General features: G+C 52.0%; 1 pseudogene; it reads right to left on the bottom strand.

The window, feature by feature from the left end:
* Positions 1 to 22,967: 22,967 nt before the first annotated feature.
* On the bottom strand, positions 22,968 to 23,644 carry LOC149436278 (lamina-associated polypeptide 2, isoforms alpha/zeta-like; annotated as a pseudogene).
* Between the last annotated feature and the right edge of the window lie 483 nt (positions 23,645 to 24,127).

Genomic DNA, 24,127 nt, shown 5'->3' with positions numbered 1-24,127 from the left:
TCAGATGTTCGATGATAAGACGATACAGCTGAATCTCTCTCATGGATACATCATGACTTCACGTGACACAAAATTGTTCCATTTCAGCGGCAGGAAGAGGCGGCATCACATCGCCATTCACAGATGAATTCTCATCGCCTTTAATGTCCCGTTAATTAGCGGTTACACATAAAACTAAAGCAGGCCTATTATTACAATTCGCTCTTCACATGAATGGACGGGGCACACGTCACCATCACCGAATCCCAATGGTGTTATGACTGAAAAGACGGCTCTTGCTTTCTCCAGATTGAAAAAAAAATTCTCCCAAGTTTCTGTGACCTAAAGCTCCAGTGTTGGTGTTTTATGCCATTGTAGCGCCCCTCCTGGTCGGGGTAGAGTGTTGACTTGACTCTGGCTCAGAGAGAGGGTTGTCACTACCCCAGGGTGGATCCATGGCCACAGTGGAGATCATCATGACAATGAAAGGCGCCAGTCACGTAAGTCTTTTCCAAGTTTTATTGCTCTGATATGAGGTTAGACAAATCCCAGGTGCCAGTTCACCATGGCAGCCGAAAATTGAGTCCCGGCACCCTGATCAGGAAGCGAGGTGGGGACAGTGGCTTCTCCAACTGGCTGACCAGGAAGATGGCAAGGGTGGCGCATAAAGGAGCTGACAGTGAGCCCTGGCACTGCCCAATGACCGAGAGTGTCACAATCAGGGGTCAGGCTCAAAGACCAGTTGCTATAGCAGTGGAAAGGCTTACCTGAAACCAGCAGGATAGATACACAGGCAGGTCACCATCGTGGAGGAGTGGGATCACCTGAGGTGCGGAGTCTAAGCACCAACCAGTGTTCACCAGAGCTCCTAAATGGTAGAGATGGATTTGGCTGCGTGTTAGCACCAGGTCGCAGTCCTCAGGATCACCCCACCAGGAGGTAAGCAAGCAGAGGTCTGGTAGCGTATAAACAGGTAAGGATCAAATGGAAGCGTGATCAGTAAACAAGCCAAGATCGCAGGTTGGGAACAGGCAGAAGCGTAGTCGAGAACAAGCCAAGGTCAGCAATGAGCAGTCGCAGGTTGGGATCAGGCAGAAGCATAGTCGAGAACAAGCCAAGGTCGGTAATGAGCATTTGCAGGTTGGGATCAGGCAGAAGCGTAGTCGCGAACAAGCCAAGGTCAATAAGGATCAGTCGCAGGTTGGGATCTGGCAGAAGCGTAGTCGAGAACAAGCCAAGGTCGGTAAGGAGCAGTCGCAGGTTGGGATCAGGCAGAAGCGTAGTCGAGAACAAGCCAAGGTCGGTAATGAGCATTTGCAGGTTGGGATCAGGCAGAAGCGTAATGGAGAACAAGCCAAGGTCGGTAATGAGCAGTCGCAGGTTGGGATCCGGCAGAAGCATAATCGAGAACAAGCCAAGGTCGGTAAGGAGCAGTCGCAGGTTGGGATCAGGCAGAAGCATAGTCGAGAACAAGCGAAGGTCGGTAATGAGCATTTGCAGGTTGGGATCAGGCAGAAGCGTAGTGGAGAACAAGCCAAGGTCGGTAAGGATCAGTCGCAGGTTGGGATCTGGCAGAAGCGTAATCGAGAACAAGCCAAGGTCGGTAAGGAGCAGTCGCAGGTTGGGATCAGGTAGAAGCGTAGTGGAGAACAAGCCAAGGTCGGTAAGGATCAGTCGCAGGTTGGGATCTGGCAGAAGCGTAGTTGAGAACAAGCCAAGGTCGGTAATGAGCAGTCGCAGGTTGGGATCAGGCAGAAGCGTAATCGAGAACAAGCCAAGGTCGGTAAGGAGCAGTCGCAGGTTGGGATCAGGCAGAAGCGTAGTGGAGAACAAGCCAAGGTCGGTAAGGAGCAGTCGCAAGTTGGGATCAGGCAGAAGCGTAGTCGAGAACAAGCCAAGGTCGGTAATGAGCATTTGCAGGTTGGGATCAGGCAGAAACCTAATGGAGAACAAGCCAAGGTCGGTAAGGAGCAGTGGCAGGTTGGGATCCGGCAGAAGCATAATCGAGAACAAGCCAAGGTCGGTAAGGAGCAGTCGCAGGTTGGGATCAGGCAGAAGCATAGTCGAGAACAAGCCAAGGTCGGTAATGAGCAGTCGCAGGTTGGGATCAGGCAGAAGCGTAGTGGAGAACAAGCCAAGGTCGGTAAGGATCAGTCGCAGGTTGGGATCTGGCAGAAGCGTAATCGAGAACAAGCCAAGGTCGGTAAGGAGCAGTCGCAGGTTGGGATCAGGCAGAAGCGTAGTCGAGAACAAGCCAAGGTCGGTAATGAGCAGTCGCAGGTTGGGATCTGGCAGAAGCGTAATCGAGAACAAGCCAAGGTCGGGAAGGAGCAGTCGCAGGTTGTGATCCGGCAGAAGCGTAATCGAGAACAAGCCAAGGTCGGTAATGAGCAGTCGCAGGTTGGGATCAGGCAGAAACGTAGTCGAGAACAAGCCAAGGTCGGTAAGGAGCAGTCGCAGGTTGGGATCAGGCAGAAGCGTAGTGGAGAACAAGCCAAGGTCGGTAAGGAGCAGTCGCAGGTTGGGATCAGGCAGAAGCGTAGTCGAGAACAAGCCAAGGTCGGTAATGAGCATTTGCAGGTTGGGATCAGGCAGAAGCGTAATGGAGAACAAGCCAAGGTCGGTAAGGAGCAGTCGCAGGTTGTGATCCGGCAGAAGCATAATCGAGAACAAGCCAAGGTCGGTAAGGAGCAGTCGCACGTTGGGATCAGGCAGAAGCGTAGTCGAGAACAAGCCAAGGTCGGTAATGAGCATTTGCAGGTTGGGATCAGGCAGAAGCGTAGTCGAGAACAAGCCAAGGTCGGTAATGAGCAGTCACAGGCTGGGATCAGGCAGAAGCGTAGTCGAGAACAAGCCAAGGTCGGTAAGGAGCAGTCGCAGGTTGGGATCAGGCAGAAGCATAGTCGAGAACAAGCGAAGGTCGGTAATGAGCAGTCGGAGGTTGGGATCAGGCAGAAGTGTAGTCGAGAACAAGCCAAGGTTGGTAAGGAGCAGTCGCAGGTTGGGATCAGGCAGAAGCGTAGTCGAGAACAAGCCAAGGGTCAATAACGTGTGGTAGCAAAATACGGATAACAGCAGAGAAGATAAGGAGTGAGATACTGGCTGGAGAGCACAATAATCTGGCAAACAGGAAGTCCAGAGACATGGCTTATATCAGGAAGTTCATGGGAGGAGCAAGGGGTTCAAGGTTCATGACAAACAAGGTCAAGGTAGGATCATCCAAATTGTCAAGGGAGCTGTCCAGCATTCCAGGTGGCTCAGCAAGAAGAAACATTGCCACTCACCACAGAAGGGCCAGGTTCGGACCCAGGCTCTGACAGAGAGTGACCTGGCCCGAGCATGCTAAGGCCTGGGAGCTGGCCAAACTCTACTCCCCAGGTGAGAGGAGACACCCCAGGGGCCCCACCAACAGGAACAGAGAAGGGTGAACAGTGTATAAGGAGGGGGCACTGTTAAGAGGAGTGTATGAGGGGAGGGCCCTAGAGCCACAGCTGCTCCACCTCCCATTCTGCCCTTCAACTCCAGCTCCCAGCTTCAGACACTTGGTGGCTTGCAGCTGCTCCTGAGTCCTGCCGGTACAGTAATCTAAGGTGCTGATAAAAGGGGGGTCTTTCTGATCTAATCGAGGTCTCTAAGGGAGAGGAGCACTGATATAAGGGGACTGTGAGCTAATGGGGGTTTCTAAGGGGAGGTGCTGACTGCTGCTGGTCAGAAGTCAGTACCCCCCCCATTAGTTCAGAGTCCCCCTATATCAGCATCACCACCTTAGAGACCTCCCATTATATCAGAGTCATTTTGTATCAGAACCCCCCCCCTCCCACCTCACAGTGCCTTTAAATTAACACCCCCCCCCCCCATAATTAGATCAGAGTCTCTTCATATTTGCTCCCCCCTTAGAGAACCTCCATTATATCAGAGTCCCCTTTTATCAGTGACCCCCTCTAGAGATCAACGATTGGCCACCTGAAGACAAAGCCCCGCCAGTCAAAAAAACCTGGCTCCTAACTTTCTCAGCTGGCTCCTAGATTCAAAGCGAATAAGTCAAGCCCTGGGTTGGGGTGGGGGCTCCTTTAGCAACAGGGCTCCAGACACCTTCTTCTCTCCGAAGAGGATCATCTGAGGGTGGACACCAATCCCCCTCCACCAACTTCCATTGAGCTTTGCCACCTTGGAAGCTATGCCCTCCTCGATCAGCCAGTTCTTGACGAATCAGAGGTGCAGGCTGTCCGACATCCACAGAAGGCCACAAAATGTTTATGGAGATGACACCATTGAGAAGAGCAATGTGGACAGATGGATGAAGACTGGAAGAATGGAAGAGCAGCACTGAAGACAAACAACAAAGTGGGACAACGTCAACTGTGACCACTGACACGAATTGTCATCGACTGGCCGAACAGATTCACACGGACAGACGAGTCACAATCCTATACAGAAGATGGTGGAAGACTTTGGGGATCAGAAAAGTGGGGACACCAGATTTGGAGAGAAGGGTTGAAGTCTGCCCTGATCTGCTGGAAGGGTTTGGTGCCAATGAAGACACATTCTTTGCCGATCTGATGACGGGATAAAGGATTGGTATATCTTTATAATCCAGAAATGAAGAATCAGTCCATGGAATGGCGTCACGCCTCTTCCTCAAGGCCTAAGAAGTTCAGGAGCCAGCAATCAGCACAGAAAGTCTTGGGGACTGGTTTGTGGGATGACAAGGGCGTTATTGTCCTTGATTGTCTGGGACGTGGTTGTCCCGAAACCGCAGGACATGGAGACCATTCTATAAAGCAGCCTAAGTAGGAATCATCATCCAACTTCATTTTTATTCCTTACTGTATGTATTGCAAAATGTTTCCATTTAGAATTTGAGTGCATGTTCGGATTTGAATTAATTTTTAAATTTGAATTCGGATAATGCGTTTGGTTATAATTTATTTCGGACGTGTTCAAATGTGTTACTGTTGTGATTTGGAAATTCGGATCCATTTGAATCACTGAATAATGAAAATGTTGCCCGAATTTCGATTCCTCGCGAAGCCAATCACACATGTGTACCTGGGATGGAGACTGCGGAGTGGTCCCTTTGTATAGAGGAAGAGTTACTCTACTAACACGTGAAATTTGAGCGACCTGTGTAAGTTATGTCCACCTTTGCGTTCCTTTTGTGCGTTTCCGTTTTCATCCAATACTCTCCTGCACAGCGCTCCTACTTTCAGTGCCGCCATTCGTGGTTTTTAAAGGTCATAAAACATTATTCGGTGAAGAAGGCCATTTAGCTGCCTACACTGACGAGTCCGCACATAAACCGCCTGAAATGACAGAGGAAATCTGACAGGAAAACAACCATCAAATGTACTTTTTCTGATAAAAGCAGCAATAACCTTCCCACGTATGTTCCCTCATCTGTATGGAGAAAACTGCAGCCCACGGCCATGGGATTTGTCTTTAAATGTATTACTCATCAATGTCACACTCCGGTGCTGTCCTCCAGTCCAGGCCAATACTCCTCTTCCAGGCTGAATGACGCCCAGTGGCAGCCCACTTCCTGTGAGCTCAGTGTGTCATGGACCCGCCCCCATGGGGGAATACATCATCCCACAGACCTGCACACAAGTTCTAGTTCAGGGGGAAGTCTCACAGAGCTGGTGTGCACACAATCTCACACTTCGGTGCTGTCCTTCAGTCCAGGCCAATACTCCTCTTCCAGGCTGAATGACGCCCAGTGGCAGCCCACTTCCTGTGAGCTCAGTGTGTCATGGACCCGCCCCCATGGGGGAATACATCATCCCACAGACCTGCACACAAGTTCTAGTTCAGGGGGAAGTCTCACAGAGCTGGTGTGCACACAATCTCACACTTCGGTGCTGTCCTTCAGTCCAGGCCAATACTCCTCTTCCAGGCTGAATGACGCCCAGTGGCAGCCCACTTCCTGTGAGCTCAGTGTGTCATGGACCCGCCCCCATGGGGGAATACATCATCCCACAGACCTGCACACAAGTTCTAGTTCAGGGGGAAGTCTCACAGAGCTGGTGTGCACACAATGTCACACTTCGGTGCTGTCCTTCAGTCCAGGCCAATACTCCTCTTCCAGGCTGAATGACGCCCAGTGGCAGCCCACTTCCTGTGAGCTCAGTGTGTCATGGACCCGCCCCCATGGGGGAATACATCATCCCACAGACCTGCACACAAGTTCTAGTTCAGGGGGAAGTCTCACAGAGCTGGTGTGCACACAATGTCACACTCCAGTGCTGTCCTCCAGTCCAGGCCAATACTCCTCTTCTAGGCTGAATGATGCCCAGTGGCAGTCCACTTCCTGTGAGTTCAGGGTGTCATGGACCCGCCCCCGTGGAGGAATACATTATCCCACAGACCTGGGTTCATGGAAGAAGAATGCAAAAGACAGTTCCTATGTTCCTTGGCCCCTCCTTCCGTGCTACACAGGTGGTCCTCACTCTGGGGGCCGGTGAAGGTCCTGAGCTTTCCTCCTTTCAAGCTCCACTGCCTATAGATGAGTCCCTGTCCATCTTGGCCTTCTCCCAGGCTCCTCTCTCCAGCCTCACATCCTCTCTCTCTTCCACCCAAACTCTCCTACTGCTGAGCAGGCTCTCTCACTTTTAAGGGTCATCCTGACCGCTTGCCAAGCCTCCTGTTGGGGATTGGCCAGGATCCCTCAAAAGTACAGATAAGCCTCTCCTTACCTCTGCCCACTGCTTCTAGATCTTTCTCCAAAGTTCTAGTTCAGGGGGAAGTCTCACAGAGCTGGTCTGCAGGGCCCCTCAGCTCTGACCACAATTTTACCCGGCTCTGACTGTTACACCTGGGCTGCTACTCAGTCCCTATCTGCAAAGTAGAATCTAGCTCCCCCTAGCTACCCAGGAGGGCGCTACAATGGTAAATGTTTAGGAGCAGCTGGAATCTACCTTCTTCCAGGTTCCTGTTGGGGATTGGCTAGGATCCTCCAAGTGTCCAGGCCAGCCACTCCTCAGATCCACTCACTGCATCTAGACCTTTCTCCAAAGTTCTAGAGCAGGGAGAAATTCCAGAGGGCTGGTCTGCTGAGTCTCTCAGCTCTGATCATAGTTTGACCCCTGATATCTACCACACCCAGGCTGCTACTCAGCCCTCCTTGCTAACAATTGGAGTCTAGCTCCCCCTAGCTGACTAGGAGGGTGTGACGTGTGTGTGTGTCAGACAGCTCTTGGTGCATGTGGGGTGATCAGGACCAGCCCCCCATCATGTGATCACTGTGGCAGCCAATCACAACAGTCACATGATCTGCTGATCTCCCCTCCCCCCCCTAGATAGTTAACCACTTGCCTACCAGGCACTTCTACCCCCTTCCTTACCAGGCCAATTTTCAGCTTTCAGCGCTGCCGCACTTTGATTGACACTTGCGCGGTCATGCAACATTGTACCCATATGAAATTTTGATCATTTTTTTCTCACAAATAGAGCTTTCTTTTGGTGGTATTTAATCCCCACTGGGCACTTTACTTTTTGCGCTATAAATAAAAAAATTGCAAAAAATTTGAAAAAAAAAAAAGTTTCTTTGTTTCTATTATAACATTTTTCAAACAGGTATTTTTTCTCCTTCACTGATGTGCGTTGATGAGGCAGCACTGATGGGCACTGATAGGCAGCACTGATGGGCACTACTGATGGGCACTGATAGGCACTGATAGGCGGCACTGATGGGCACTGATAGGCAGCACTAATGAGGTGGCACGGATAGGCGGCACTAATATGCAGCACTGATAGGCGGCACTGATAGGTGACACTGATGATGGGTACTGATAGACGGCACTGACTGGCATCACTGCTGGGCACTGACTGGCGGCACTGACTGGCACAACCCCAGGGCACTGACTGGTGGCACTGACTGGCAGCACTGCTGGGCTGCACTGGTGGGCAGCACTGGTGGGTGGCACTGGTGGGCACAGGTGGGTGGGCACAGGTGGGTGGTACTGGTGGGCACAGGTGGGTGGGCACAGGTAGGTGGCACTGCTGGGCACAGGTAGGTGGCACTTCTGGGCACAGGTGGGTGCACTTCTGGGCACAGGTGGGTGCACTGCTGGGCACAGGTGGGCGGAGCTAGTGGGCGCCCTGCAGGGCACAGGTGGGTGGAACTTGCGGGTGGCACTGCTGGGCACCGATCATCAGTGCCCCGATGATCGGTGCCGATCCCCGCTCTGACAACTGCCGGTTCTCGGCAGTACTTTCCTCACGATCTGACAGCGTGAGGAAAGTGCAGCGGAGAACCGGCACTTGCATTTCCCTCTGATCAGCGTGTCATTGGACACCGCTGATCATGTGGTAAAAGGCCGCTGTGATTGGCCTTTTACCACATCACGTGATCAGCTGTGTCCGTAGGACACCGATCACGGAGATCGCCGGGTGCGCGCCCCCTGGGGTGCGCAGGAGAGCGCGTTCTGGGAGGCCGTCATATGACGTCCACTCAGAACTGGCCGGCCGCAGTGCAGCCGTCATTCGTGTATCTGCGGTCGGCTACTAGTTAAAGGGACATCGGCGTTGGGTGGAAAAGGTTCATTGTATGCAGATTAGTATCTCAGCCTACAGTAGGGGCTGTCCTTGGACACCCCTTTTTTTTTTAATGCCCCGCCTCTTGCGTCATGTGTTTATATTTTAACTAAAACTAATACTAGAATGCGCTCTTTGAGGTGGAAGGAGATCCACTTTTATATGCAGAATAATCAGTTGTACAGACCAGTGAACAACAGAGAGGAGTCTTCAGGTTTCCCAAGTTATAGAGAGCCTTAGGACTCCTCTGAATATCCCCAGCAAAATTGGTGATCAGATTGTACATTGTAACTTTGTAGGAGGAGGAGGCATTTCCTCAGTCTCCTCCCCCAGTGATCAGACTGTACATTGTAACTTTGTAGAAGGAGGAGGAGGCATTTCCTCAGTCTCCTCCCCCAGTGATCAGACTGTACATTGTAACTTTGTAGAAGGAGGAGGCGGCATTTCCTCAGTCTCCTCCCCCAGTGATCAGACTGTACATTGTAACCTTGTAGGAGGAGGAGAAGGCATTTCTTCAGTCTCCCCCAGTGATCAGACTGTACATTGTATCTTTGTAGAAGGAGGAGGAGTCATTTCCTCAGTCTCCCCTCCCCCAGTGATCAGAGTCAGCATCTCAGTCCAGGACGTAGATGGTGACCCTGGATGATGCCTGAACAAAGATGGTTCTGTCTTTCTGGAGAGGAAAGCCAATGAAAGCATTGTCAGGGGACGTCCTGTGATCTCTGGGAGAGGTAATAAATATAAAGGCTGTTATACATAGCCTGTTCAGGGAGCAGAGCTGTGGGAGGGGTCCAGCAGGCTCCACCCACTACAGAAATCTACAGGAGGGGGAGGAGACAAGACCAGTCCCCTTGCACAAGGAGAGAGAGAGCGGAGCTGTGGGAGGGGCCCAGCAGGCTCCACCCACTACAGAAATCTACAGGAGGGGGAGGAGACAAGACCAGTCAATCTGCACAAGGAGAGAGAGCAGAGCTGTGGAAGGGGCTCAGCAGGCTCCACCCACTACAGAAATCTACAGGAGGGGCGGAGACAAGACCAGTCACCCTGTACAAGGAGAGAGAGAGTGGATCTGTGGGAGGGGCCTCTTTAGGCTCCACCCACTAGAGAAATCTACAGGAGGGGGCGGAGACAAGACCAATCACCCTGTACAAGGAGAGAGAGAGCGGAGCTGTGGGAGGGGCCTCAGCAGGCTCCACCCACTACATAAATCTACAGGAGGGGCGGAGACAAAACCAATCACCCTGCAGAAGGAGAGAGAGCAGAGCTGTGGGAGGGGTCCAGCAGGCTCCACCCACTACAGAAATCTACAGGAGGGGGCGGAGACAATACCAATCACCCTGCACAAGGAGAGAGAGAGAGGAGCTGTGGAAGGGGCTCAGCAGGCTCCACCCACTACAGAAATCTACAGGAGGGGCGGAGACAAGACCAGTCCCCCTGCACAAGCAGAGAGGGCAGTAGTGAGCGGTCTTTATTCCAGGAAGTCTCACCCTGGATGACGGCGCAGATCTGGAAGAAATACGCAGAGATCCCCGAGATTCCTGACACACGACTGGTGGATTTAGAGGATATCTGCTGATCCCGGAGTTCCGCTTTAAGGAAAGGAAATTTGTCGAAGTTCTTTGTTCTCGAACTTTCCGTGTCCTCAGCTGATTGGTGGAGTCGGCCTTCCTTTGCTCATTAGTCATCATGTCAGCTCTGACTCCGGCCCGATGCACGGCTGATCGTCATTTAGCAGAGCTGTCACCAGCCGGCGATTCCGATGGCTGAACATCGACACGCCGAGAGGAAACTCGCTTCGCCTTTTTTAATTAAACTCTTTAAACCGTCACCAGTTAGCAGAAATGGCTGTTTGTCAGCCGGGGGCCCCTCGTAGACGGGAACGTTCTAACAATGGAAGTGCCGGAAAAGTTTGGGTTCAATTCTCGGTAGAAGAGAGGATTTCCTTCCGGTGGAGTTACGTTCTATCTCCATGCTCCTCATACCTGGCCTCCAGCCTTCCCTTCAGTCTTGCCTAGTTGCACAGGCTCCTCTAGTATAGATGTTGGGGGGGGGGACCCCACACAAAGAAAACCAGAAATCCAAGCATGCAACCTGGCAGGGAAGGAAAAGGGGAGCCCCGTCCCTGAATCATACCGGGCCACCTGCCCTCAACATGAGGGTGAACCCTGAGGACAAGGGCCTCTTCCCCACTGACAGGCCCAGTGGTTGTGGGGGTTTGCAAGTGGGGAAGGGGCGGACTGACAACTCATGGGGCCCCCCGGGCAATAGGGAACCATGGGGCCCCTGTGTCCTCACCCACACTCAAACCACACCCAAAAAAGCCTATGAAAGGTACCAGGGGCATCTCATGGGGGCCCCCTACTGACCCCTGGCCCTCGGGCAGTACCCGAGTTCCCAAATGGTCAGTCCACCCCTGAGGTGGGGGGCTTATTGGAATGTGAAAATAAGGAGGCCCCCAGATACCACCAGAGGTCATAGTACCCCTTCTCTTACACAAAAAAGTGTAAGTAAAGACACACACTCTTTGGCAAGTTAGAAAAAAAATCCACATATAGCACCCTCCTAGTCAGCTAGGGGGAGCTGTGGCTCTAATTGTTAGTTAGAGGCTGAGTGCAATATTCAGAGGGAGGTCGAATATCGGTCAGGGGTGAGAGGCTCTGCAGACCAACTCCCTGAGACTTCCCCCTGCTCAGGAACTTTGTAGAAAGATCTAGAAGCAGTGGACGGAGGTGAGGAGTGGCTGGTCTTTACTCTTAGAGGATCCTGGCCAATCCCCAACAGGAGGCTTGGCAAGGGGCCAGGACGACTTTTAAGAGGAACTGAGCTCAGCAGGAGAAGAGCTCGGGTGGTAGATGAGAAAGTGAGGCTGGAGAGCAGGAGCCTGGGAGGGGACCCAGATGGAAAGGGGCTCACCTTCAGGCAGGAGGATCTTGGAAGCTTGAGACTTCACCGGCCCCCAAAGTGAGGACCACCTGTGAGACAGGGAAGGAGCAGCCCAGCTAGAAGGCCTGGTAGCAGCCACCGACACACCAGCAACACAGGAGAAGGACTGAGTGAGTAGACCTGCACCCCCCCTGGGCCAGACAGGGGAGGGAGCACTCTGGTGGGAAATCAGATAAGTGACTACCCGGGACTGTCTTACTTTGAAGTGATAGACACGGGATCCCCTGCTCAAGGACCCAAATCATCTGGATTAGGAGACTCTAGGGTCTGGGGTGGTACAACTGGAGATGCTGGCTAGAACTCCAAGATAATTTGCTATTGTAAGAAAACTTGTATATACACGGCTCAAAAAAATAAAAGGAAGATTTTGTAATCCGAGTCTAGCATGAAGTCAATGAACCTCCTGGGGTATTGATCTGGTCAGGTAAGTAGCAGAGGATCTGGTCAGGTAAGTAGCAGAGGGGGGTGGTAATCAGTTTCAGCTGCTTTGGTGTTAATGAAATTGACAACAGGTGCACTAGATGGACAACAATGAGACAACCCCCAAAACAGGAATGGTTTTACAGGTGGTGGCCACTGACATCTTTTTCCCCTCCTCATCTTTTCTGACTGTTTTTCACTTGTTTTGCATTTGGCTCGGGTCAGTGTCACTACTGGTAGCATGAGGCCATACCTATACCAATTTGCCACTGAACCCCAGAATTGTCAGGTCCACCACTGGCACCCTGTGCTTTTCACAGATGAGAGCAGGTTCCCCCTGAGCACATGTGACAGACGTGAAAGGGTCTGGAGAAGCCGTGGAGAACGTTCTGCTGCCTGTAACATATTTCAGCATGACCGTTCTGGTGGTGGGTCAGTCATGGTCTGGGGAGGCCTATCCATGGAGGGACACACAGACCTCTACAGGCTAGACAATGGCCCCCTGACTACCATTAGGTATCAGGATGAAATCTTTGGACCCATTGTCAGACCCTACACTGGTGCAGTGGGTCCCGGGTTCCTCCTGGTGCAGACAATGCCCGACCTCATGTGGGGAGAGTATGCAGGCAGTTCCTGGAGGAGGAAGGAATGGATACCATTGAATGGCCCTCACGCTCACCATACCTAAATCCAATAGAACCCCTCTGGGATATCATGTTTCGGTCCATCCGACGCCTCCAGGTTGCACCTCAGTCGGTCCAGGAGCTCAGTGATGCCCTGGTCCAGATCTGGGAGGAAATCCCCCAGGACACCGTCCTTGGTCTCATTAGGAGCCTCCCCCGACATTGTCAGGAATGCATACAAGCACGTGGGGGCCACAAAGACTACTGAGGACCATTCTGAGTTGCTGCAATGACATTTCACCAATATGGACTCCCCTGCTGCATCATTTGATTTTCGGGGTGTCTTTGAATTCAGTCCTCTGTAGGTCGATCATTTTCATTTCCAGCAAACGATGGGGCGTCCTTACATTCCTAACACAATACCCCGTCCATGTCAGGATAGATATCCAGCAGGAGATTCATCCCCATTGAGAACTGATGGGTTTCAAAGTGTTCCTTTCATTTTTTTTGAGCAGTGTAGTTCCAGGAAGTTGTCCTTACTTTGCAGTTCCATTGGGCATCCCATACACCCCTCACCCTATCCCAGTTCAAATCTGCTAATAAAACTTCAAAACAAAGCTCAAAGGACTGGTTACTGTCTCCTGGATGCAAGTTATTGTGAATGCATGTTGCCTGGCTATGCAGGACTGTAGGGGGACCTAAAACTTCAGTGACTCCTAAGCTACACACATAATGTAAATCCACCAACAACCACGTTGTCCAACAATTCAGATCCACATCAGTCATGAAAAGGGAGCCCTCCAACTCACTTAGTTTTATTAAGGGGTATTGAACTTGGATGGGGTTGGGGGGTGTATGGGATGCCCAAGGGAACTGCAACTTGAGGACGACTTCTTGGCAACTATGTACAAGTCCACAAAGATACTCTTCTTGGAGAGCTTTCCTTGTATACCAGCTCAGACCCCAGAAGAATTCTTCTCTTCACCCATCTGCCTGAGGGAATCCCTGAGCAAGGGGACCCAGAAACTGCCACTTTAGCTGAGCAGCTCCAGATGAAGAGGTAGCTGGGTTGGCCACCTGACTGCCCTCTCCCCTTATCTGGTCAAGGGGGTGTGGGGTTACTTACTCAGTCCTCTAATGTAAGCATGTGAGTTGGCGAGTGCCTTCAAGCTTTACGCTGAGCTGGCTCCTTCCCTGCTCCGCAGATTATCCTCTCTCAGGGGACTTTGAGAGATCCTCCTTCCCGGCTCCTACCTGAAGGTAGGCCTCTCTCCTGGGCCCCCTCCCAGGTTCAACACTCCAGCCTTCACTCCTTCTACTTGACTCTACTCTTCCTGCTGATTAGGCTTTCTTATATTTAAGGGCTGTCCTGGCCCCATGCCAAGCCTCCTGCTTGGGGAGTGGCCAAGATCCCTGAAGTATGCAGATCAGCTCCTCCTCACACCCACCCACTGCCTTTTAGGAACTTCTCAAGCTTCTAGAGCAGGGGAGGTATCTGGGAACTGACCTGCAGAACCCTCAGCCCTGACCTAAAGTTACCTGGCTGACTCATCCAAGGCTGTTATCCAGCCTATCTAAAAAACCTGCCTAGCTGCCCTTAGCTAATTAGAGGGGTGCTACATGTTGTTACCTCCTGTTTTCTCTGCTCCACATCCCCAAACATCCTGTAGCATACACACACAGGCACAGGATAATCACTAATCCTCCTCAGGACTACATGCCCCATCATGCCTGGCACCAGCATACATGTGAGCTGGTGCCACATTGGGGCCATTTTTAGTTCCAGGCTGTCTGTGAGGGCTTCAAAGGATCCTGCAAGACACTCTGGAAAACATAAAATGTGTGTGTGTGGGGGGGGGGGGGGACCAATTGGACCAGGGGTCCCCAAACTTTCTAAAGGAAGAGCCAGTTTACCATTTTTCAGACTTCAGAGGGCGGAGTGTGGCCAGTAGGAGTGAAAAAATGTCTGGGTATCAGTGGGGTTGATCTTCTAAAGGCAAATAGACTGAGCACTTTGCAAGTGCCATTGCTGCAGAGCTTAGTAAATAAGGTAAAGATTCACTTTGCAAGGAATACCCAATCACGTGCAAGGAAAAAAAATCCTTAGTTAGACTTACCGGTGAAGATATCTCTAGGAACCCTTCAGGACAGCACCTGGAGAGAACGCAGCTCCACCCATAACACAGGAAACACCGCAGCTTAAAAGTCCACCTCCTCCACCATGCCCTCAGTTATAGCCGAGTAACCTCTGACATGCTGGAAAATAGAAACGGAGAAAACAGATACCGTGCCAACCACAGAATTACATACAGACATAATAAAACAAGGGGGTTAGGGGCTGCTGTCCTGAAGGGCTCCTAGAAATACCGTCACTGGTAAGTCTAAGGATTTGTCTCCTTGCCCTTCAGGACACCACCTGGAGAGGATAACCGAGTAACTTACCTCTAAGGTGGGACCACCGCTTGCAGGACCTTCCTGCCGAAAGACTGGTCTGTCGTGGCCAATAAATCCACTGGACCACGTAGCCGCTTTGCAAATCTGCACCAGCCTTTTCAGCCCAAGAGGCCACCACCGATCTTGTAGAGTTTGCTGAGACCTCCACCGGAGGTACTTTGTCTAGTACCCCGTAGGCATCTTTGATGGCCCGTCTGAGCCATCTGCCCAGAGTACTCTTGGATGCTTTCTCCCCCTTGCGGTTTCCTGTAAAGAGTGTAAATAAGGAGTTTGACTTCCTAAACCCTTTTGACTCTTCCAAAAGCCTCAACAGACATCTTCTCACATCTAGCATATGGAACACCTCTTCCCCCGGATTAGCTGCAGCTGTACAGGAGGTAGGCAATACTATTTCCACCACCGCCTCCTCTAGGGGCTCAAACGATTTCTTTGTGAGGCCATGCAAAACTAAAGACAGATCCTATTTCGGAAAAACTTTAACTGAAACTGGCCCGGTCAAAGCTTTAAAAATACCTAATAATTAGTGCCTCCTGGGATAACGTCTTCTCCAGGAAAGCAGATAAAGCTGCTACTTGAGATTTAAGGGCACATCTCCTTTCCTTCATGGAGAAATTCCAGGATTGACACAACTCTGTTCACCTGGAAACCCTTCTCTGAACAAAAGGAATTATACCTTCTCCATACTTTCAGATAAATCGCTCAAGTCACTTCTTTCCTGCTTGAGAGCACGATGGCAATAAGCTTCTCCAATAGCCCCTTTCTTCTTAGGAGTTATTCTTCAAGAACCACGCTGTTAGGTTGGATCTCTCCACTTCTGCATGCAGCACTGGCCCCTGGACTAGCAAATCCTTTCTGACCGGCAGTATCCAGGGGGGTCTGGAGGATAGGTTCTGAAGCGTCAAGAACCAAGGCCTTTTTGGCCTGTAAGGTGCGATCAGGATTAAGCTTGTTGTTTCCTGCTTGAACTTTCGAAGTACTAGAGGAATGAGCTGAAAGGGGGGGGAACGCATAGGACAGATAGTAATTCCAGGGATGAGCTAACGAGCCCAGGCCCAGAGCCTGGTCTTTCCTGTGAAGGGAGAAAAACACTGGTGCCTTTGTGTTTAGGTACCTTGCAAATAGGTTGACTTGAGGAACACCCGAAGCTTCCGTGATCTACTGGAATTCTACTACCTTTCTTCTGCTCAGGAAATCCGCCAGCCAATTCTGCAAGCCTTTTAAGTGAATGGCCAAGAGGGAGGCCAAACCCTTCTTTGCCCAAGACAGGATTTCTAGGGCCAACTCCAGGAGACCCCTGCTCCTTGTGCCCCCCTGCCTTGAAATGTAAGCTACCACTCTTGTATTGTCTGGTAGGACCTGAATGTGCTGCGTTTTCACTGACTGATGAAAGGAAAGAAGACCCAGCTGGATATCTTTCAACTCCTTCCAGTTGGAGGACTTACTGGTGTCAGAGAGCGAGGAGCCAGACACACAAGGAGGTCCAATTAAATTTAGGTTTATTTACACAGAAACAAGGCAAGAGTCTATGCAAGCCCGACAGCAACAGCGGATGACTTGGTAGGACAGAAGTTCTCCTGCCGAGGTCGTCTTCCAGGATAATCAGGTCGAGAACCAGCGGGAATCGTAGCCAAAGCCGGGGTCAGAAGCCAGGAAGAATGGTCGCCAGAGCCAGGGTCAGAAGCCAGGAAGGATGGTCGCCAGAGCCGGGGTCAGAAGCCAGGAAGAATGGTCGCCAGAGCCGGGGTCAGAAGCCAGGAAGGATGGTCGCCAGAGCCGGGGTCAGAAGCCAGGAAGAATGGTCGCCAGAGCCGGGGTCAGAAGTCAGGAGGAATGGTCGCCAGAGCCGGGATCAGAAGCCAGGAAGATGGATGCCAGCACATGGAGCAGCACAAGCCCTGAGGAAAGGTAGGACCTTGATAGTACCTCCTCCTCAAGGGCCCCTCCCCCTCCGCGGCTCAACATAAGGCTTCTGGAGAAAGCGGGTGTGAAAAGCGCGGAGGAGGGCAGGAGCATGAACATCCACGGAAGGAACCCAGGAACGCTCTTTGGGACCATAACCACGCCAATGAACCAGGAACTGCACCCAGCTGCGGACCAACCGAGAGTCCAGGATGCGGCTTACCTCATACTCCTCATGACTGTCAACCCGGATAGGACGAGGCCGAGGCGGAGAGACAGTAAAGCGATTACAGATCAGAGGCTTCAACAGGGATACGTGGAAGACATTGGAGATACGCATCCCAGGAGGAAGAGCAAGGGCATAGGCAACCGGGTTCACCCTGCGGAGGATGCGGAAAGGACCAACAAAACGGGGAGCCAGTTTCGGTGCGGGCACCCGAAGATTGAGGTTACGAGTGGACAACCACACCCGATCTCCGACCTAGCACTGTGTTGAGTCCTTCAAGGACCTCTGGATCTGCCCCCATGAAGAACACAGGGCAGCAAGATGGTTCTCCACAGCCGGAACGTCCTGTGGTGAGAACTCAGGCAATACAGCGGGTTGGAACCCATAGTTGGCCATGAAGGGAGACATCCCGGAGGAGGAATTAACAGTCGAGTTCCTCGCAAACTCTGCCCATGGCAGGAGATCGACCCAATTGTCTTGATGGTCTGAGATATAGCAGCGAAGGAATTGTTCCAGGGCCTCGTTGGAACGCTCCACAGCCCCATTGGACTGCGGGTGGTAGGCCGAAGAGAAGGAGAGCTTGATACCCAACTGGGAGCAGAAGGCACGCCAGAACCTGGACACAAACTGGCTCCCACGGTCCAAGACAATCACCTTAGGCAGCCGATGCAAGCAAAAGATCTCCCTGGCGAAAACCGTAGCCAGTTCTTGCACAGTCGGCAATTTTTTGAACGGAACACAATGGCACATCTTGGAGAAACGATCAATGACCATAAGAATGACCGTATGGCCTTGAGACGCAGGGAGGTCCACAATGAAATCCATGCCCAGGTGTGACCAGGGACGCTCCCCATTGGGAATGGGTTGCAGAAGGCCAAATGGAAGATGCCGAGGAGATTTATTCTGGGCAGACAGACAGAACATGCCGCTACATATGAGGCGATGTCGGAACAGAGAGATGACCACCAGAATAGATGAGAAACAACCCAGGACAACTGGTTCCTCCCCAGATGACCGGCCGTCTTGGAATTATGGTAGGTACGCAGCAGGCGGGTGCGCAATCCCTCAGGTACGAAACATCTACCAGCCGGTCTCTCAGAGGGAGCATCAGTTTAAGCCGCCAAAATCTGCTCCCCAAGGGGAGAAGTCAGACTGGTACGAATGGCAGCCAGGATCTGATCCGGAGGAATGTCTGAGGTTGGCTCAGAGTCCTCCCTGGACAGCTCAGAGTATTGCCGCGACAAGGCATCAGCCCTGACATTCTTGGAGCCAGGCAAATAGGAGACCACGCGACAAGAACAGAGCCCATCTGGCCTGACGGGGCGTCAACCTCTTAGCCTCCGAGAGATACGTCAGGTTCTTGTGGTCCTCTTAGCCTCCGAGAGATACGTCAGGTTCTTGTGGTCAGTGAGAATGAGAACCGGAACCGCTGAACCCTCGAGCAAGTGCCTCCATTCCTTGAGAGCCTGAATAATGGCCAACTACTCCCTGTCTCCAATCTGGTAGTTGCATTCTGCGGAGGAAAGCTTCCTGGAGTAGAACCCACAGGGAAGTAGGGGTCCATCGGGCGACCGACGCTGAGACAGGAGGGTGCCTACTCCCGTCTCAGATGCATCAACCTCAAGGACAAAGGGCAACCCAGGATTGGGATGAGACAGTATCAGAGCCGAAGCGAAGGCGGATTTCAGAGCTTCAAAAGCTAAGATGGCCTCGGATGACCACTTGTGGGGATTACTGCCCTTCTTGGTCAGATCTGAGAGAGACTTGGCCAGCGTGGAGAAGTTCCTGATAAACTTCCGATAATAGTTGGCGAATCCCAAAAAGCGCTGAATGGACCGAAGACCACTGGGACGAGGCCACTGCAGAACCGCTGAAACCTTCTGAGGGTCCATGGAAAATCCCACAGCGGAAATGATGTAGCCCAAAAAGGCAACCTGGGATCTGTGAAATTCACTTCTCGAGCTTACAGAAGAGCTCGTTCTCACGTAACCGTAGCACTCGCTTAACAATCTGGATATGAGACTCCATAGACTCAGGGTAAACCAGGATGTCGTCCAAGTAAACCACAATGCACTGCTGCAACAAGTCACGAAAGACATCATTAATGAACTCCTGAAAGACCGCGGGCGCGTTACACAACCCGAAGGGCATAACCAGGGATTCATAGTGGCCGGTTCTGGTGTTGAACGCGGTCTTCCACTCGTCGCCTTCCTTGATCCGTACGAGTTTGTAGGCAGCCCTAAGATCGAGTTTAGTAAAGACCGTTGCTCCCTTGAGGCGGTCGAACAACTCGCTAATCAACGGAATTGGGTAAGCATTCTTAATCGTGATTCGATTGAGACCCCTAAAATCAATGCAAGGCCTCAATTCACCACCACTCTTTTTCACGAAGAAAAAGCCAGCTCCTGCTGGAGAAGTAGACTTGCGAATGTGCCCCCGGGAAAGTGCATACGTAACGTACTCCTCCATGGCCTGATTCTCCGCAACCAAAAGAGGATACACGCTGCCACGAGGAGGAGTGGCACCGGGTTGTAAGGCTATGGCACAATCGTACGAACGATGAGGAGGCAGAGCACCGGCGCTCAACTTGTCAAACACGTCCAGGTACTCCCCATAGTCAGTAGGCAACGCAGAGTCCGAGGAGGCACACAACACCTTAACAGGTCCACGGATGCAACCGGCCCCACACTGTGGAGACCACGAGAGAATCTCGGCCGACTGCCAATTAAAGGTCGGATTGTGCTTCTGAAGCCAGGGATATCCCAAAACCACGGAGTAGTGCGGAGAAGAAATTACCTGGAAACAGGCCAACTCCCTGTGAACAGCCCCAACAGCGACTTCAACCGGCAGGGTCTCGTGGGTAACCTGCGGTGGTTGCAGGGGCCTGCCATCTATCGCCTCGAGGACCAATGAAGTAACTCGAGCCTGCAGAGGAATGGAGTGCTGGGCAGCAAACTGTCCATAAACAACCCGCCAGCACCAGAGTATACCAACTTCTGGGCCGTCACCGAGCCTTCCGCCCAAGACAGGACAACGGTGATTAGCGGTTTATCTTTGCGGGACACCGGGGACGAGGAAACTCCACCCAAGATCTGCCCCGACAGGATCTCAGGTGCGAGCGTTTCCTGGACGGACCGGACAGGACTGCCGAAAATGCCCACCGAGACCACAGTACAGGCAGCGACCCTCCCGACGCCGACAGGCCCGCTCCCCCTCAGAAAGGTGAGCAAATCCCAGCTGCATGGGCTCACCACCAGACAAGCCATCCCCAGGAGGCGTGGGAGGAGAGGGAGGAACAGGTGGGACAGAAAACGTAGGCGCCAATCGGTTAGGAGGCCTCCGCAGACGCTCCTTAAGTGAAGGCCTCTCCCAGAGCCTGGTGTCAATCAGGATTAGGATGAAATGAGTGCTTCCAGCTCCACAGGCAGTTCTTTGGCTGCAATCTCGTCCTTCAACGCATCTGAGAGACCATGAGAGAAAGCAGCCACCAGAGCCTCATTGTTCCAACCCACCTCTGCCGCCAGGGTACGAAATTCTATGGCGTACTCGGCAACGGTCCGTGAACCCTGATGCATGGACATGAGCAGCTTGGCAGCAGAGGCGGAGCGAGCCGGCACATCAAATACCATACGGAAGGAAGCAACAAAACCGGCAAACTCGTGAATCACAGGGTTATCGTTCTCCCATAAGGGATTTGCCCAGGCCAAGGCCTTGTCCGAGAGCAGCGAGATTAGGAAGCCCACCTTTGACCTCTCAGTAGGAAAAGCGTGGGGTATCAACTCAAAATATATGCCCACCTGGTTAAGGAAACCCCGACACTGACTCGGCTCACCCCCAAAGCGCTGTGGAAGGGGGGCTAAACCAGTCATACCTCTGGGCACCGCAGGTGCAGCAGCAGATGCAGAGGTAGGCGCAACAACCGGAGCAGCAGCGGGAGCGACCACAGGAGTGACAACCGGCCTAATTGCACCAGGAGCAAGGTGCGCTGTGCGTGCAAGCAGTGTCTGCAACGCCTGAGCAAACTGAGCCAACAAGAGATCCTGGTGATCAAGTCTGGCAACCAACATAGGGAACGGGGGCGTACCTACACTGTCAGGATTCATGGCATTCGTGTACGGTCAGGGAGCGAGGAGCCAGACACACAAGGAGGTGCAATTAAAAGTAGGGTTATTTACACAGAAACAAGGCAAGAGTCTATGCAAGCCCGACAGCAACAGCGGATGACTTGGTAGGACAGAAGTTCTCCTGCCGAGGTCGTCTTCCAGGATAATCAAGTCGAGAACCAGCGGGAATCGTAGCCAAAGCCGGGGTCAGAAGCCAGGAAGAATGTTCGCCAGAGCCGGGGTCAGAAGCCAGGAAGAATGTTCGCCAGAGCCGGGGTCAGAAGCCAGGAGGAGTCTTAGCCAAAGCCGAGTCGGTATCCAGGAGAGCAAAGAGTTAACTGAACAGGAGCTTGCTGCTGTGCAACAGACAGGACACGAATGCAATAGACAGCTGCAAACAGCAGACTTAAAGGTGATAAGCCGCCACCTCCTGGGAGGAGCCGCAGAGGGCTGAAAGCATAAAGGATCCCACAATGCTTTGCAGACCTAAGATGGATGCCAGCACATGGAGCAGCACAAGCCCTGAGGAAAGGTAGGACCTTGATAACTGGCCTCTGCTTTGTGCCCTGTGCCGACTGATCTTCGAAGTGGGCTCCCCATCCCCAAGCACTCACATTTGTCGGTAAGTGTTCGGCCTTCGGAAATTACCATGGCAGGCCCCTCTCTAAATTGGGTGGATCTCACCACCATCAAAGTGCCCTCTTTACCTTTGGAGTGATCCTTACAAGCATGTCCAGTGGATACTGATATGTCCACTTTTGCAGGATGTCCCCCTGCAGGGGGCGGGAATGGAATCTGGTCCATTGAACCACTGGGATGGTGGCAGTAAGTAGTTCCAGGACTGACATGATCGTTCTGACACACCAACAGGTTGCATTGCACCTGCTTCAAGTCCGACTGGATCTTTTCTATTTTTTCTTCCAGAAAGAATATCCACTTTTGAACAGAATCTATGATATAACCCATTTTTCAGATTTAACAGCCATCCCAAGCTACTCAGATGAGCCTAAGTCATCTGAAGATCCATCAGCAGCTGCATCCTGGTTTCTGTGAACATGAGTGGATCGTCTAAGTATGGCACCACCAAAATCCCTCTCAACCTCAGAGGTTCTAGTGCTTCCGCCATGACTTTGCTGAACACCCTTGGAGAAGATGACAGGCTGAAGGGTAGAGCTCTGAACTGCAGGTGCCAGATGGAAGATCCCAGATTGACCGCCAGTCGGATGAACGTCTGAGAAGATTGAGCAATCAGAATATGAAGATGAGCGTCCCGCAGATCGATAGTCGCCATGAAGCAACCCAGGGATAGCAGCTTCCTAACTGAAAAAATTGTATCCATGCGGAAGTGCTTCCACCGAATGGACCTGTTCAGTAGCTTTAGATTCAAGATTAGATGGAACTTCCCTGAAGGCTTTTGGACCTGAATGATGACCTCCTGATGCATCAGTTCCTTCAAAAGGGACGTCATTGCTGAGGCCATCTCCGACACCTTGGGAGACTGGTCACACACAATCTGATTGGTGGGTCCGGGAAAACTCCAGGTCGTACCCCTGAGACATGATATTTCTGACAAAGGCACTTGATGTTGCTTCCTCTCACAGTGAGGAGAAGGCCCGAAGCCTCCCTCCCACTGGAAGTGAGATGTCATTGGCTCTTGGATGGCCACTTTAGGGGTCTGAAGAATACCCCTCCTTTACCCCTGTTTCTCTGGAAACTCCAACTTCTTTTCTGGGCCTGTTGCTTATTTCTTTGGGTTTGTGAAAAGGGACAAAAATTCTTTCTGACCGGCTACTTCTTACTTTTCAATGGGAAAGCCTTTTTCTTATCCAACGTTCTATCCAGCACTGACTCCAGATCCAGGCCGAAGAGCAGATCCCCAGAAAGGGGGATTCCACATAACTTCATCTTGGAAGCGGAGTCTCCTGACCAGGTCTTGAGCCGTATGGCTCTCTTATCTAAGTTGACCAATGCCGAAGACCTTGCCATCATTCTGATAGATTCAGCTGATGCGTCAGCCATATACTTCATGGCTTTTAGAAGGACTGGGAATTAGTCCAAAAGCTCCCTCCTGGAGGTCCCTGTCTCGACATGAACCCTCAGATGTTCTAACCAGCACTCCAAATTTCTCGCCACCACCGTGGAGGCCATAGCCGGCTTGAGGTTGGTCAGAGAAGAGTCCCATGCTTTTTTAAGAAGAAAGTCTGCCCTCTAATCCATTGCATCCTTCAGAATGCCCATATCCTCAAAAGCCAGGTCCGTGCATCTTGAAACCTGCGAGAAGGCCACATCCAACCTCAGTTTCTTGTTCCACACCAGGGACTCTTCCTCGAAAAGGAAACCTCTTCTTAGGGATTTGGAGAAAAAGGGGCCCCTTTCTGGATCCTTCCATTCTTTCTTTACTGAGTCTGATAAAACCGATGGACTGGGAAGACTCTATGGTTAGCTTGTCCCAGGCCTTGGTACATTTTATCATGGACTGACAGCTGGACATTCTCCTCCTGGATCTCTAGGATGCAGGCGTCCAGTCCACGCAGTGTCCTCAGTTGCTAGGATGCAGGTGTCCAGTCTATGCAGTATCTTCAGTAGCTAGGATGCAGGCGTCCAGTCCATGCAGTATCTTCAGTAGCTAGGATGCAGGCGTCCAGTCTACGCAGTGTCCTCAGTTGCTAGGGCGCAGGTGTCCAGTCCATGCAGTGTCTTCAGTTGCTAGGGCGCAGGTGTCCAGTCCAACTGCAGTGTCTTCAGTTGTTAGGATGCAGGCGTCCAGTCCATGCAGTGTCTTCAGTTGTTAGGATGCAGGCGTCCAGTCCATGCAGTGTCTTCAGTTGCTAGGGCGCAGGTGTCCAGTCCATGCAGTGCCTTCAGTTGTTAGGGTGCAGGTGTCCAGTCCACGCAGTGTCTTCAGTTGCTAGGAGGATGGGGTGGGGTGGTGTGATGTGATGTGGTGT

Source organism: Staurois parvus, unplaced genomic scaffold (assembly GCF_062004578.1).
Source record: "Staurois parvus isolate SC_StPar_1 unplaced genomic scaffold, SC_StPar_1.0 ptg001383l, whole genome shotgun sequence".
NCBI classification, from domain to species: Eukaryota; Metazoa; Chordata; class Amphibia; order Anura; family Ranidae; genus Staurois; species Staurois parvus.
Note: the sequence above shows the minus strand (reverse complement) of the source record. Positions and strands in the feature narration are given on the sequence as shown.